Source organism: Marmota flaviventris, chromosome 6, assembly GCF_047511675.1.
Source record: "Marmota flaviventris isolate mMarFla1 chromosome 6, mMarFla1.hap1, whole genome shotgun sequence".
In the NCBI taxonomy this organism is placed as follows: domain Eukaryota; kingdom Metazoa; phylum Chordata; class Mammalia; order Rodentia; family Sciuridae; genus Marmota; species Marmota flaviventris.
In genome coordinates, this window is record NC_092503.1 from 139,916,252 (window position 1) to 139,932,853 (window position 16,602).

Sequence of the window (16,602 nt, forward strand, 5' to 3'; positions counted from 1 at the left end):
TTTCCTTAATAGCCTCATGTGGAGGGGCTTTATTGAGGGCATTTTAATTTGGCCTTGATAGATTATAGTCACTATGTTTCTCTAATCTCTTCTTTAAAAATCTTTTAGGCAGAACTCCCCCTGTCAGACACACTTGAATTGAAACAGATTTCCTTTATTTTTTTCTCCCTCTGCCCAAATGTTTACTTAGTTCTATCTGAACAGTGAAGTAAAAGGTAACTGGTCACAGCAGGAGTCCAGGGTCCATTGGATTTGAGTATTTGAGTAATACCTCATTATTGCAGGACAAATGGAGATTTGGATGACCATTTGAAGAGTAGTCCTCTTCTCTGTCGCACAGGGCTTTTGCAGATAATTAATTCTTGCTCAGGATAAGAAAGACACTATACATCTCAGCCTGAGATCCATTATTACACTATATGTTATTTCCTGTAACTATCACTGTTGCTTTCGAAGCTCACTGCTTTGAAGTTTATATATCTTCAGTGTCTCCATCTGGTTAGTCGTTCCTTTAGGGTGCCATGCCATCTTCTTTGTGTTTCCTGTATATGACCCAAGACCCTGAACAGAGTGGCAGTTAATAGATGCACTAGGATGTCTTCTCCATTTTGGACTGCCAGCGTAAGCTCTGCAAAAGATGGCAACTGAGATATGTAACTGCATAGTAATTTACCTGTCTGCTTTTGTGGTCTGAACTCCTCAGCATTCTTATATCTAGTTTTCTTGCTTCAGCCTTCTAGAGGTACAGGTGTATAGGTAAGGGCCCAATCACCAGGCAGAAATCACACTGTAGCTGGATCAGGGAAAGTAAGATATTAAGATTTATTTTCCAGGTGTGATTGCACATGCCTGTAATTGCAGCAACTTCAGAGGCTGAAGCAGGAGGATCGGAAGTTAAAAGCCAGCCTTAGCAATATAGGGAGGCCCTAAGCAACTTAGCAAGACTTTGTACTGAAATAAAAAATGGGCTGGGGAAGTGGTTCAGGACTCCTGGGTTCAATTTCTTTTACCAAAAAAAAAAAAAATTAAAATAGCTCAGAAGTAGCGGTAGTAGGCTGGTGGAACTGCTGGAACAACACCCTGACATTTTATGATAATATGCCTTCTAGGTGCTGGCAAAGGATGTTTGGTGAGAAGTGTCTTGTAGGAAGCACAGTGGTATGAAAGTAACCCAAAGGAAGAGCTGACCTTTCTGGGAACTCCTTGGGGAGCTGAGTACTGCAGCCTGCACTGCAGGGCTGGACACTGGAGCCCAGAGGACTCAGCACAAAGTCCTTCCTTTGCAACATCTCTGCAGTGACCTCTATTGACAGAGCCTAACATTTTGTCAGCTGGCAAAGGAAAAATTTTTCAGGGGCCAACTCAGTTTCCACAAAGTAGGCCTTGATTTGTGGCTTAGAAGCAACAAATTAAAAAGTGGTAGAGTCAGCTTTCAACCTCTTCTGAATGTCTAGAAGCCTTTAGGGAGATAGGCTGTTATTCATCCAATAAATGGGTTGCCAGCGGAAGTCACAATTAAGGAGGGAAAGATAATTGTTCTTAATTCTGATTTGATATTTCTGAGTATAATTTGGTAGTGGAGAAGCTTTCTAGTTATTAATTCTTATTTTATAGAACAACTAAAGGAGAGAGGATATTCTGAAGGGTAAAATCCTATATTCCTGAACCAGCTATAGCATCGGAAGAGAAACACATGAATATCCTTTATATTCCTTTCCTCCAGGATCTCAAGAAAATTCCTGCTATTTACATTCTACATTTGCTGTTGAAAGCTAAGAGTGCCTCATTAGGTTTTACTGAATTCACGTAATTACAGTAACAATGTCTTTTTTACTAGCCTAAGTGATATGTGAAAGTAGCAGAAATATTTTCACAACAATATTATGCTCTTTCACAGACTTCGCACCTTGCCAGGGACAGCATTTCTTTGCCTGGTGCATATTACTGAATGCTTCTTCTCTGGATGGAGTGGCATAATTTCACATTTTCAGCCTGGTAGGTGCAGGTGGGTAGTAGGTGAGAGGCATTATCAGCCAACCTCTGAACCACCCATGATGCAGTCCTTTGAACTGTATGTTCAGATCACCAAATCTATTCCTCGATGTAAAAAATGGTTTTCCTGCTGATTGACTTATAATGTACCCTTTACCAGGTCCTTTTGGTGTTTTCTTAGATTTCTTCTTCTTCTTCTTCTTCTTCTTCTTCTCCTTCTCCTCCTCCTCCTTCTCCTTCTCCTCCTTCTCCTCATTCTCCTCCTCCTCCTCCTCCTCCTTTCTCTCTCTCTCTCTCTCTCTCTCTCTCTCGTACCAGGGATTGAACATAGTGGTGCTTACCCACTGAGCCACATCTACATCGCTTTTTTATATTTTATTTAGGGAAAAGGTCTTGCTGAGTTGCTTAGAGTCTTGCTAAGTTACTGAGGCTGACTTTGAACTTGCAGTCCTCCTGCCTCAGTCTCCTTATCCTCTGGGATTATATGCATGTACCATTCACCTGACTCTTCTGAATTCTTGTCCTGGACTTTCTAATGCCATTCTCTTGCCTTGATTTATCCCAGAGCGGATCTCTCTGAAATCATAAGCTCTTTATTAATCCAACAGATTTCAGAGATTTAAAAAAAAACTTCTTAAATTAGATATACCTTTTTAACACAATGTTATTTTTTAGCTATTTTTTTAGTGATGAGACCTTGTAATTTTGAATGGGATTGAGAGCATTCCATCATAGCAATGATTTCTATGATTTCAAATTATTGCTATGATTTCTAACCACCTTTCGTCATTTTAGAATCCAGTGAGAGCTATGGGCAGTCCCCACAAATATACCTACTTGAATATATACATGGAGGGTTTTGTGTGTAGTTTAAGGTTTTTTCCAGGCTTCTGGATTACATTATGTAATTTGAAGTCAGTGTAAATGTCAAAGAGATAGTTTCAACCTCTAAGTTAATAATTCCCATGCTAAATCTGTTTGTAAAGTGGAAAAACAATTCTTTCTCTCCCTACTTACAGGATGGCAGAGAATGCTGCTAAATTTGAGAATGGCCAGATGTGACCTGCTGAGATGATTTGAGAATCGGGTTCCAAAACAGGAGTTAAGACTCAGTGGTGTGTAGGAACAAAGGATGAGTTGAGTGTGTTTGGGAAAGCCAAGAAAATAGTTTCTGAAAGGCATTATACATTAATATATGCTATTGGGTTTATTATGTATCCCATATCATTTCTTCCCTATAGCAAGGATCTGTCCTAAGTAGTAGCCATTTTACAATGAAGAAATAGAAATAGTTGGCCAGTGAAGACAGAGCTACCTGGAAATCAGACTCAGATACAGAGTTGGGTAGCATGAATCCTGTGGGGAATAGGTCGTACTACACATCCAGTAAAAGTTGACCCTTGGAGTTCTGTTATGTGTTGGAGTTTAAATAATTTGTTGTATTTTGTGTAGTTTGAGTTAAGCTTACGTCAAAACAGAGAAGGTTTTATGTTAGCCAAATGGAAATAATAACTTTCTAACCATAAGGATTCTGAGAGAGAGAACAAATTTTAAGGGAACTTGGGTTTACCTTCTTCAGATTGATGGTTCTCAGTTTTTAATTTTTTTTTCTTTTTTTAGGTCACAGACTTCTAGATAAGGTGCCCTGATTTTATTTCTACTTTCAGGCAAAAGAAACTCAGTGACAACAATGATATATCTCTTGTTGGGGAATTTTGTGGTAGGACTATGTGGTTTATGTATTCATCTGCTTCGGCATTAGTGCTAGAAATGATTCTTATTTCAACTATAATTTTAAAATCTAGTTAATATATTGATTTCATTATACATTAATATATGCTGTTGGGTTTATCATATATCCCAATGGATTAGATAATAAATTCATCCATAATGAGGCATCTATAACAACAATGATTTAATATAAGAGACTGTCAGGCTGAACATGATGATGCCTGCTTGAAATCCCAGTGACAAGGGAGGTTGAGGCAGGAGGATCACAAGTATGAGGCCAGCCTGGGAAATTTATAAAACCCTGCCTCAATATTAAAAATAAAAGGACCTCATTCATCCCCAATAAAGTTCAGTGGTAGAATGCCCTTGAGTTCAGTCCCATATTGTAAGCAAACAATAAACAAAAACCCCTTAACTGTACCAGCATTTGATCTACAACCAATCCAGGATATCATTGAAGATCTGATAGTTTCCTTAGGCAGTACTGTGGTTATCCCAGCTTTTCAAATGTGTTTCAGGTTTTTGGAGCTTTTTGATGTTATCTGTTTTTTATTAGGGTTCTTCAGAGGAGCAGAACCAATTAAGACATACAAAAGATCTATTATAAGGAATGGCTCACATGGTTTTGGAATCTGTAGTTCCATCTTGAGCCTGAAGGTCCGACAATCAGCGGAGACAATGGTGCGAGTTCCAGTTTGAGTCTGAGAACCTGGAGACTCTTTGTCAATTCCAGCCCAAATCCAAGTATGGGACCAAGAGAAGACCTCTGTGTCAATTTGGAAAGAAGTAGAGAGAAAATTCTTTCTTCCTCTTCCTTTAATTGTATTCAGGTGTTCAATGGATTAGGCAAAGCTACCACATTGAGGCAGTGTGCATCACTCATTCTGCCAAATCAAGCCTTATTCTCATCCAGAAACACCCTCAACAGACACCTAGAGTAATGTTTCACCTGATTTCAGCATTCTGAGGCCCAGATGACACATGGCATGAGTTGTCACACTGTTCTTGGACATCTGTCACCATGGTGGAATATGGAGCAGCCCCAGTCAGTTCTATGAACTACTAAATTCTGTTCTATAAATGCCTCTTTTTAGTAACTCCTGGCACATCACTTAGTCAATTACTTAGTAAAGAGTGCTTATCTGTACATGAAGGTGTAAAAATATGGAATTATGCCATTTTTGGCCTTTAAGACTGAATAAAGTTGAACTTTTGGTTGTTGGCTCTTGGTGTGTGTCTGTGGGATCCAACATTATTTCTTGAAAATGCTTGTTTCTAAGAGTGGTGGTGGTTATGCAGGGAAAAACACCAGCTTTTGAGCTGGTGAGAGGGCTGACAAGTCCTGGCTCTCCAACTCACTCCGGTGACCTTAGGTTAATTCACCTGGTTGGTTCTTAGTTTCCTTAACTAAGATGAGGACAACTCCTGACTGATACTGAAACCTCTAGCGTGCTGCCTGATGAATGGGAGGTGTTCATCAAATGGTACCTACCCATCCCTGTGTGTTTATCTTAAAAACAGATGTCTCCTTTTTCTGTGTCAATTAAGGTACATCTAGTGTGGTGTGATGACACACACCTATAATTACAGACAGAGGCAGGAGGATAATAAGTTTGAGGGTAACTTCATCAACTTAGCAAGACCGTGTCTCAAAGAAAAGGTGGGGGTCTGGCAATATAGCTCAGTGGTAAAGTGTCTCTGAGTTCAATTCCCAGTTTAAAAAAAAAAAAAGTGCACATCTACTCTACTTGAATATTGCTAGTCATTCAGATATCTGGCCTTTTTTAGTTCTGATCTACTTTTATTGTTTTGAAGCCATTGCTATTTTTCCTTTTCCTTCCCATGTTGACAGATTATTATCTTTTCTCTTGGCTTCTTTTAGAGTAGGTGATAGAATTTAGATGGGGCCCTGGTCCTGTTATATTTCATCCACTGGCATCATGAATGAGCTGTTTAGCCACCTGAAGAAGAAAATGCAATCTCTTTCTGTATTATCTGTCATCATGGCTGGGAAGATGATGACGAGAGATCATAATTTTGAACAGACAGTAGAATGGATGAAGTTTTCTCCTCCTGTAAATGGTGATTGTCATGAGAAACAATTCGCACCAGGATAGGGTGCTTTTTGTTTTTGCCATTGTTGCTCTTTTCCTGGACATGACCAGCCATTTAATCTCTTGTGTATTTTGTGTACAGTTCCATGCAGTTTTCTGGCTTTGATGGATTGAAGTTTCTGGTGTTTTCTCTGTTTAGGCGAGAGCTTGGCAGAGTATTAACCCAATCTCTTCTCCTGTTGGTATCCCCCAGAGAACCCTTCAGAGAAATGCTGAAAAGTATACTTGTCGTGATATGTCAGGGTTAATAAAAGCAGACAGAACAACTCACCTGATTTCCGAAAAACCCAGATGCGATTGGTTGTATCTTTAGGGATTCCAGGGGTTCAGGTGGCTGCCAGGAGCTGTCCACTGACAGTGCAGTGGAGGGCAGCACAGCTCATGCCAAGAGGACAGCAGCATGGGGGCGTTTGGATGGGACTTGCCTCCCTGAGGCTTTTGTTGACCCTGATTTCTTGGGAATGTGTTTGGGTCACAAAGCAAGAGTCTCAGTAGCCCCTGTAATACATTCAACTTGAGTTGTAATATCTTCAACTTGAATTTTTTTCCTACAAGCCTAGGAAACTTGGACAGACACTGTGATCCAGCGAGGTCCTGTTTGTATTTGAAAATGAAGGTCATGGGGCTGGGGTTGTAACTCAGTGGTAGAGTGCTTGCCTAGCACCTGTGAGGCATTGGGTTTGATCCTCAGCACCACATAAAAATGAATAAATAAGGTATCATGTCCATATACAAGTATTAAAAAAATTTAAAAAAAATAGAAGAAAATGAAGGTCATTTCAAGTGAAGATGGGTTCCCTGACAAAGCTTAGATCAAAACATGTTCATTGGAAGCTCGGGCATCTCATCTAGTACTGCACCCTGACTACCAATATTTTGTTCAGCTGCCTGGCAGAAGTTGCTTCTCAGTCACCAATGTATTTTGTAGCATCTTTCCCCACAGAATATTTCAGATTTCTTCCCATTACTCCACTGGCACAAAGTCTCATTGCAAGGAGAGGAAATGAGACAAGCAGCAGGGAGAAAATAAAGTCTGCTTCCTGCAGAACACAGCTTTAATGCATTCCCTCCCCTCTGCTAATCTCTGTAACTTGATTAATTGGCATGTGGTGTGTTGCAGAAAATCTAGGGAATGACAAAGCTAGTTCAATATCAATTAGCTAAAACAGGAATGGACTTCCCACAGAGACCCTAGGACAGAGTTGTATTTAACTGGGCCCTTTCAAGCACAAGCCTTCCCCAATGATGTGCAGTAGAAAATCCTACTTAGGGCCCAGTTGTTTAAAGAAATTAAAAACTGTGGAAATTAGCAGCTGAAATCCACTTGGATGAATCTCCTATCCCTTTAATATGTCTGTCTATTCATCTCACTAAGACATCACAATCCTTCCTCCAAAGTGATTTGAATACTTAATATTTGTTGAAATGCCTTAGTTGGATTTGAATAGTATAATTGAATTTGCTTGCTGTGTTCATGGGAAATGAAAGCTTGGGAGTTCATCTGGTAAGATATGTGAATGTGCTTATGTTTCCAAGAGATTTATATTTCTCTGTTTGTGAACCAAGTATTAATAAGCAATGGGTCTGCCACATAAATAAACCAGTGTTCATCAGAGTTGCAGGCTGTATTTACCACTCTCCAGATGACTGGTCTGTCCCTAGGGCTCAGAGGTCACATATTTAGGTTTGGTTGAGCTGAGGTGAATATAGATCATGACTGGATGCTGTGTGTTCTTGGGAACCTCATCCTAAACAGGCTAGTTTATCCTGACTAAATGTTGTTCCTTTTATTTATAGCCTACTGAGAGAGACAGATAAATAAACTGCAAACTCTGCTCAGCACGGTTAGCATAGTGAGAGGGAGCTGACCAACACCCAGAAGGAGAAATCATGTTCGTAGTTAGTAATAGAAGGTGTCTCACAGAGTCTTGAACAAAATGTGGTTATACAGGGAGAAGGGAGACTATGTTTCAGGAAGTGCGCGTAGCAGATTCTGAGGGCACCAAGGTGTAAAAGAGTGTGACAAGTTCCTAGAACATGTATTGTGAAGTCAGTGGCATATGGGAAGGTGATGGGAGGTGACTGTAGAGAGGGAGGCACAAACTGCTCATGAAGGGCTACCTGGGTAATTTATTTTGGCTTTTCAACTTTAATTGAAAAAGAATGAGGAGTCTTTAATAAGAATAGGAATGATGTAATCAAATGGCATTTTAGAATAATTCCATAAAGTAGCATGTGGAATAGCATTGCCATGTGAGATTGGAGCTGCAGGACAAGTCAGAATGACTATGATCGTCCAAGAGGGAACAGTGTGGGCCAAACCACAGAGGTGGCAGAATGACAGATCAAACAGCACAGGAAGGAGGTAGCACTTTCTTGATCTCATCCCTGCATAGGAGAATGTGAGACAAGGGAAAAGCAGTTAGCACTAACTTTAAGTTACTTTATTTGTGTGGTGCTGGGATTGAGCCTAGGGCCTTTCACATGCTAGGCCAGCACTGTCCTCTAAGCCACAGCCCTAGCCCTTGGTTACTCTCTGGGGATATCATTCATGGAGGTAAGTATCAAAGGAGGGGCTAGTAATGTCTAGAGCCCGAGCAGAGCAAGGTGAGTTGTCTTTGGGGTCATCTTCCTCCTCTTTCTCTTCTTCCTCTTTATTTAGACCAAGGTGGGTGTGAATAATTGAAACTTGCCTGCAGCAAAGATAAATATGTTTATAAAAGGAACAGACTAGAATTTGGGAGGCTTTTTATTGAATGGCTTTTCTGTTCTCAGTAAGGAAGAAAGCAAAGCCAATATTTTTCCCAAGTGAATGCAATGTGTGTGGGAATAGATATTTTAAGGAGCGAGATACATGATTAGTGTTGTATCTGAAGTTAATTGGAGGGAACAGTTAATACTTCCTACTCCAAAATTTGGTTCTCAACTCAGCATGTGCTTATTGAGGCAGTTGTAAATTAATCAAGTAATTAGGAAAGAGAGCATGAAGTGTCTGCAGTGTTCAAGGCGCTCTGTGATGGTTTCTACTCTGGAGGTCGTCTGGTACCCAGAGCCCTTTCCTCATGCTCTTAAGTTAGTTAAAAATCGTGATCATATGTCTTCTCTCACCATAAGAGTTTGTTGTTGCTCTTAGGACTTAGTCTTCCTGTAGCCAGTCTCAGTCAGAAGAGTACATAGTCCCCATATTCAATTTTGTAACACCCATCTATTTTAGAATAGTTTTAGATTTATAGAAAAATTGCAGACAAGTTTCTTAAATAACCACACCCAGTTTCCCCTATTATTAACATCTTACGCTACATGTCACATTTGTCACAATTTGTTAATGAGGCTGTCAGCTTTCCTTAACTGTAACAAATCCCAGAGATAAATCAACTTTCAGGGAAAGGTTTATTTCTTCTTGTAGTTTGGGAGGTTTTAGTCCATGGTTGCTTGGCCCCTACCTTTGGGCCTGTGGAGAAGCCTGGGGTGGGGAGCAGTTGGGGGAAGAGGGGAGGGCATGTGTTTCAGGAGTTTCTCACCTCATGACAGCAAGAAGCAGAGAGGGTGAGGAGAGGGAGAGAAAGAAGAGAAAAGAGAGATGATGTCCCACTATCCTCTAAAGACATTTCAAGGACATGTTCCCCAGGGAGGACCTAATTTCCTTGCACTAGGCTTTACCAAGCCTTTAACACATGAGCCTTGGTGGACATTGAAGATCTGAATCATAGTGGTAAACCAGATTTCCCCACTTCCTTTTTTTTTTCAACCCCTCTTCCTTTTTTGAGATGGAGTCTTGCCCATGCTGGTCTTGAGCTCTGGAACATACATCATTTCTGACTTGAACCCAGCTTGATACATACAAGAGTTCAAGACCAGCAGATTCTTATTTCAAATGTTACTTTTGCCTTTTCAGTGATTTTTGCCTATGTAAGGAGTTGTTCATTTCAGAAACTATAATTAAACCAATAATTTGGATTGTCTTTGGTATTCTCTAATATGAAGTCTTGCCCTTTTAGAAATCATACAGTTGAGGGGGGAATAAGTGCAAGGACTAGGGATGTAGCTCAGTGGTAGCCTACCATGTCTAACATTCTGGGTTTGATCCCTAGCCCAAGAAAGAAAAAAAAAAAACCATAAAAAACATATTAGTTGGAATTTGATCAAGTTAATATAATCCTGGTATCAGTTTTATGTGGTCTTTAATTTAAAAGAAAAATTATTATCTAGGAAGTGTGGTTTGTTAGATATAAATCTTTTTTTTTTTTTTTAAATGGGATTTATGTGCCTAAATCTTTGATCCACTTTGAGTTGATTTTAGTGCAGGGTGAGAGATAGAGGTTTAATTTCATTTTGCTACATATGGATTTCCAGTTTACCCTGCTCCTAATCAAAGAAAAAATAGGCCCAAATCTTTACCATGTTGGCTCAGGACTGACTTTCTTAACAAGATTCCTAAAGCACAAGAAGTAAAATCAAGAATCAATAAATGGGATGGATTCCAATTAAAAAGCTTCTTCTTAGCAAATGAAACAATGTATAGCGTGAATAGAGAGCCTACAGATTGTGAGAAAATCTTTATCACATGCAACTCTGATAAAGCATTAATCTCTTGGATATATAAAGAACTCAAAAAACTTAACACCAAAAAACCAAATAATTGGTAAATAGGCTAGGGAACTGAACAGATACTTCACAGAAGAAGAAATACAGCTTATCAACAAATATATGAAAAAGTGTTCAACATCTAGGAGTTAGAGAATTAGCAATTAGAGAATGCAAATCAAAACTAAGATTTTTATCTCATTCCTCTCAGAATGGCAATCATCAATAATACAGGCATTTTACAATAAATGTTGGCAAGGATGTGGTGAAAAAGGTACATTCATACATTACTGGTTGGACTGCAAATTGGTGCAACCAATCTGGAAAGCAGTATGGAGATTCCTCAAAAAGCTGGGAATGGAACCACCATTTGATCCAGCTATCCCACTCCTTGGTTTATACCCAAAAGACTTAAAATCAGTATACTATAGTGACGAAGCCACATCAATGTTTATAGCAGCTCAATTCACAATAGCTAAACTATGGAACCAATCTAGGTGTCCCTCAATAAATGAATGGATAAAGAAAACGTGGTATACATATATTTAATGGAATATTACTCCGCTTTAAAGAAGTGTGAAATTATGGCATTTGCTAGTCAGTGGTTGAAGTTGGAGAATATAACGTTAAGCGAACTTAGCCAATCCCACAAAACCAAAGGCTGAAGGTTTTCTCTAATATGCAGATGCTAATTCACAGTAAGGCAGGGGGCACAAGGGAAGAATAGCTTTACCTTAGATTAGGTAGAGGGAAGTGATGGGAGGGGAGGGGCTGTGGGGATAGGAAAGATAGTAGAATGAAACAGACATTATTACTGTATGTATATATGTGACTACATGACCAAAATGATTCTGCAATGCACACTCAGAAAAATGAAATTATATCCCATCTGTGTATGATATATCAAAGTGCATAAATGCATTCTACTGTCATGTATAACTAAAACAAATTAAAAAAATTTAAAAATGGGATTCATGGAGTATAAATAATAAAATGAGTTTTTTTTTTTTTTTTTGGCAGCGTGTCTTGCACCATGGCTAACTTGTCTTCTCTGCCTCTAGATGGCACTGATTTTATACTGGCCTGTGAATTTTAAGCAATATAATTTGGAAATGAAAGATCTTTTCGGGTTGACATTTTGTCTGTTAACTTGTGCACTCTGTTTTCACTTCCCTCTCAAACCTTGTTAAATTTCCAGTCATTACAAAATCATGAATGAGTGGTGGAGAACTGGCTGATAATTTTGTAAGATGAATGAACCATTGAAGTCATGTAACCTACAACGAGAGCTTTCTGGAAAAAGTGTAATGACTCTCTGTTGTCTCCCAAGTTCTGTTTTGTCAGTGGATAGTGTTCCAAGCCATTTTTCTAGATAGAACTTAGCTCTCTGGCACTCATTTCCCAGGCCTAGGCAATTTCAAAATCCTTATGAAAAACCTCTTTATCATTCCTAACTATTTATCAACTCTCTCATATTCCCTGGGCATCTTTGAGCTTTTACTGCCAACACACCAATTCATTATTTTCCCCAAAAGCTTCTTTGTGTCTCTTGTTGCCAAAGAACTCACCCTACTTGTTAATCAGAGGAATACCCACCCTGCCCCATTATGATGTTGATCTTTTCAGTCACATCCTTTCTAACAGGATCATATAGCTAAGTTAAGTGTTTAAACAAAACAGCTTGCAGAAGTGTCTTAAGACATGGACAAAGTGCATTATCTGACCAAAATGAAAATATCACTTGAGTACTGTAGTGGAGTTTTTACAGTGGCTCCTCCTCCTTCTCTTTCTCCTCTGCTTGCCTCTCTTCCCCTCACCCCATTAGTACAATGCTGCTTTGTATAACCAGGGTGCATCCTATGGCCTCATTTCTTTCATCTACTCAGTTGGTCTACTCACACTATTTTGTTTGATTGTGTCACCCAGCCATTAGCAGCATCTTGGATCATCTCTGCTGCAGTCTGGCTGCAGCAAAATAACCCGCGGGGGGGTGGGGGGTGGGGTGGGGACGAATAACTTGTGAACATTGATACAGCAGGAGTAGGAGCCGTTTATTGTAGGACAGGAGCGGTATTTATACATTCCACACAACTTATCTTAATTAACATAAACTAGATACAGCAGTCAACCAATAAGGAATCTCCATACTTAAGGGCTTCTGGGCGTAACTTCACAAACCACTCCCTCTGGCAAAATGCCAGGTGCCATCCTGACTTGTTTACAGACCTTAACATTAACCACTCCCTCTGGCAAAATGCCAGGCTCCATCCAGACTTGTTTACAGACCTTAACACATCTCTTCGTTTGTCATGTCATTTTTACTTGCATTTGATCGTGTGCAGAACAAGAGTGCTTTATTACCTTAGACAAAGATTGACTTACAAACCTGAAGTTAACAATGGTGATATAGTTGTGGCCGACTGACTTAGCAACTGCTTAAAATGTTCAAATGTGATTTAAATGATTGTAAGGTTATAAGATAGAAGTGCCTTGTAGTTTGAAAAGTGTTACATCTGTTTGTTATTTTCCTCCCCCGAACATTGTTTTAACTCTGCTGCTTCCTTTATCATTTGTGTTAGTGTCATTTATTTTCTCAACTCACACACATTTCTTTCCTCCATTTCTCATGTTCTTGATTCTCTTCTATTTAGGAGGAAAAGGGCTATTATTAATTGGTGTCAAGTGCTGGAGTCAGAATAGGTGCCTCCCTGTATTCCACCCTGCTTGGATGTTCATGTGGTCTGTAAACACACAGTGCCTTCATGGAAATAATGGATACCAGGAGCATTATCGTACCTAACATTTGCCTGTGAAACACTCCTCCTTGAGTGATCCGAGAGGCTTTTCACACCAGTGCAGGTACACATGTGCTGAGTGCACTCAAGAGGCAAATCTTAATCTGTCATCTTTTGAGGAATTTAGTGGTCCTTGTCCAATAAACATGATTTAATTAGGGCAAACTGTCACTAGTTTATGCAGGGTGCCTAAAGCAATTCAAGTGTGTATGCCACTACAGCTCAAATCAGTTTGTATTTTATGTCTAATTTTTAATTCCATCTATCTAATCCTTTCTACATTGAAGCTGAAGGGAGTGGTAATATATATGCCACCATGGGAGTATTCATGGAGTCTAGAAGATAGGGCTGGCAAGTCAAAGATTTTGGGTTGAATTCAGGCTCTACCACTTACAATGTAATGGTTCATGCAGCTTCAACTGTTCAACCTTCCTGCTTCCTATTTGAGCTATGGGGCAGTACTAAGGATTGTGAGGATTAGATGAAACCATGTAGTAGGTAAGATAAGAACAGATAAGATAAGCACAGATTAGATAGCAAAGATCTGTTACTCTTAGCCAGTAGTAGTATAAGCAGTAACAATGTTTATTATAGGGTCATTTCTTCCCTCACAGATACTCAGAGAGGCAGGATGGGTAAGTAGCATTGCTGTGTAAGGCACACTGTGTAGATGAAACCAGTGATAAATGGAGAGAAAAACGACTACTTTGGAACCATAGACTAGTCCTAAGTAGTATCTTGAAATTCTGCTGTTGTGCAGCCCAATTTTCCCGTGCCAATTCATATACATCTGCAGTATTTATTTACATTATTTTTGTGATGGTTTGCTTTTTCATTTGCTTTTGAGATGTGTGTTTAAAATCTAGGCCTTTTTGAAGAATTCTTTTGACTTTCTAACTTTTAAATTTAATTGACTTTCACAATCCACTTTTATTTTTAAGCTCAATTAGAATTAATTTCCTGCAGCCTCTTTTCTCATTTCTGAACTACTATTCATGGTTTCTGTAGTCAGGGTAGAATTTGTGTTCTGGGTCATTTGAGTTTGTATAGGACACTTAAGAAAATGTCAGAAATAGAAGAAGTTCTAGAGGGAAAACAAATGACACAGCCTATTGTGGGCAGTTAATGGAAATCTAATTTAATTTAATCAACACTGCCGTGTCTCTCAAACATAAAAATGAGACAATCATTTAAAAGTCCCTGGTACCAAGGTGATGTCATTGTTTTGGTCCTTGATTGATGTCTAGTTGCCTAAGTGATTTTATCCTCTTTGGATATTCGCCTCTCTAGATTTTATTTCCTTATTTGGAATTGGCTTAGTATATCTTTAAAGTGCCTTTCTTTAGTATTATATGTTCGTTAGAAATAACAGCTGTCTTTGAATAGATGGACTTATTTTTCTTTGTTGTGTTATGCAGATGGTTTTACATGTTATTGCATATTATTTCATAGTTTTCCAGACTTTAGTACATGTACACATGTTTTGGTCATACCCATGTTGCATGTTATCACTAGATTGTAGCAGTTTCTTAAAAATAGCCTTAGAATGACTTATTATTGTTGTAAGCTATTGTATCTGTGGGTTTGTTATGGGAGTTATATACTTTCCTAGTATACATTAAAGTTAATATATAGTTATTAAAATACCCTAAATCTTCTTAATGCAGTGTGTGCCACATTTTAAGAATCATTGATGAGTTTTGGATTTGTTGCTTCAACCATTCCTATACCTCCTAATATTTTTGGCATGTTTCAGATACCTAACAGATAGTGCTTCAGATTTTTTTTTTTTTTCTTTTTTGAAACCTCGTTTGGTCACAGTCTGAAATTGAGTCCTATAGTACACAATTGGACTCCTGGGATCCTGGAAGACACACACATTTATGAAAGTGGTGGTATCTGTAGCAGCAGTGAGAGGCTCTGGGTTGACAGTGGGGAGGAAAGTACTTTTGAATTAATGATAAGCTTTATTATTAATTAGAGGTGTTAATTAGAGGTATTATTAATTAGAGGTCAAGCCTGTCATGTTTGAAGAAAAAGGCACCTTGGATGACCAAGGGTATGAGAACAATTTGCCTTGTGTATAAACTGAGAAATGCCTTGATGGTTACTTCTCACCTCCTGGCTTCTGTGTTGATTTTTAGTTTTGTTTGTTTTTTTGGTATTGGGGATTGAACTCAGGGCTGTGTACATGCTCTATCCTCTGAGCAAATCCCCAGCCCTTCTGTGGTGGTTTAGGAAAGGGCAAAATGAATGAGGCTTTTCCCAGCATTGTTAGGCTTTTAGTCTGAAAGAGTATTGTGGCCCTCAATTTTGGCTCAGCAAAGTACTAGTTGGAGTGCAGCTTAAGCTCTGACTTGAGGTTTTTTTTTTTTTTTTTTTTTTTTGGTTTTGTTTTGTTTTGGTACCAGGGATTGAACCCAGGGATGCTTAACTACTGTGGCACATCCCCAGCCCCCTTTATAATATTTTGTTTAGGGACAGGGTCTCCCTAAGTTGCTTAGGGCCTCAATAAGTTGCTGAGGCTGGCTTTGAACTCCTGATTCTCCTGCCTCAGCCTCCTGATCCACTGGGATTATAGGTGTTTGCCACTGGGTCCTGCTAAGGCTCTGACTTTTTAAATGATCAGTTTTTTTTTTTTTTTTCTTGAGTGGAAATTTGAGAGATCTGAGCATTTCTCTCTGCTAACAAAATAATGACATTGGTGCCAAGGAAGCGTCAGAATGCAGAGGAACATAATGCTGATTTAGTAATTTACATATGTGTGTGTGCATGTGTGTATGTGTATATTTGTATGCATACACAGAGATTGCAGTAAACTCATAAAGATTTTATTGTTTTTATAGGATGTTCGATTCTCAGTGTCCAATTAGGAAATGTCTAATTGGGTAGCATCTGATGGGAAATCTGTTGTTTTTTTCTTGTGCTTTGTGTACATTACATGGAATAGGGGCTGTTTATTTTCACGAATGAGCGTCACTTTGAAATATCCATGTTGTTAATAAGTGGCAGCTTTTATTTTTTAACACTCAATGTCTTTACATACTAACCATGTAGAAGGATTCCTCTGTGTGTGGTGTGTGTGTGTGTGTGTGTGTGTGTGTGTGTGTATTTACTTTTCACATGAAGTAGAGTGGGATTCACTCTGCAGGTTTTCTTGTTATCTCTTTTGGTTAAAACCAGGATTATTTTTCAAGACCCTGTTTCTAGTTGCTGATCTTTAATATTTTGCTGATTGAACTTTTAATGTATAATGATGAGACTTTGATTCTTTTTTATTATCAAGCTAGATCATGTAGTAGGACTTCAACTTTTTCTTCATTACAAAGGATGCTCTAGGACTCTTGGGCCGTTATGGTTCTGAACAGTTATTACATTGTTAGGGA

At 38.9% G+C, this 16,602-nt stretch overlaps 1 protein-coding gene and 1 long non-coding RNA gene across 11 annotated transcripts in view; both read left to right on the top strand.

Moving 5' to 3' along the window:
• The window catches only part of Fars2 (phenylalanyl-tRNA synthetase 2, mitochondrial), a 513,853-nt gene that overhangs the window by 134,395 nt on the left and 362,856 nt on the right, over positions 1–16,602 (top strand). The window lies entirely within an intron of this gene.
• LOC139706071 (uncharacterized) lies at positions 1,922–4,946 on the top strand. Its single transcript, XR_011707786.1, has 2 exons — positions 1,922–1,995; positions 4,280–4,946. It is a non-coding gene; the product is annotated as an uncharacterized lncRNA (long non-coding RNA).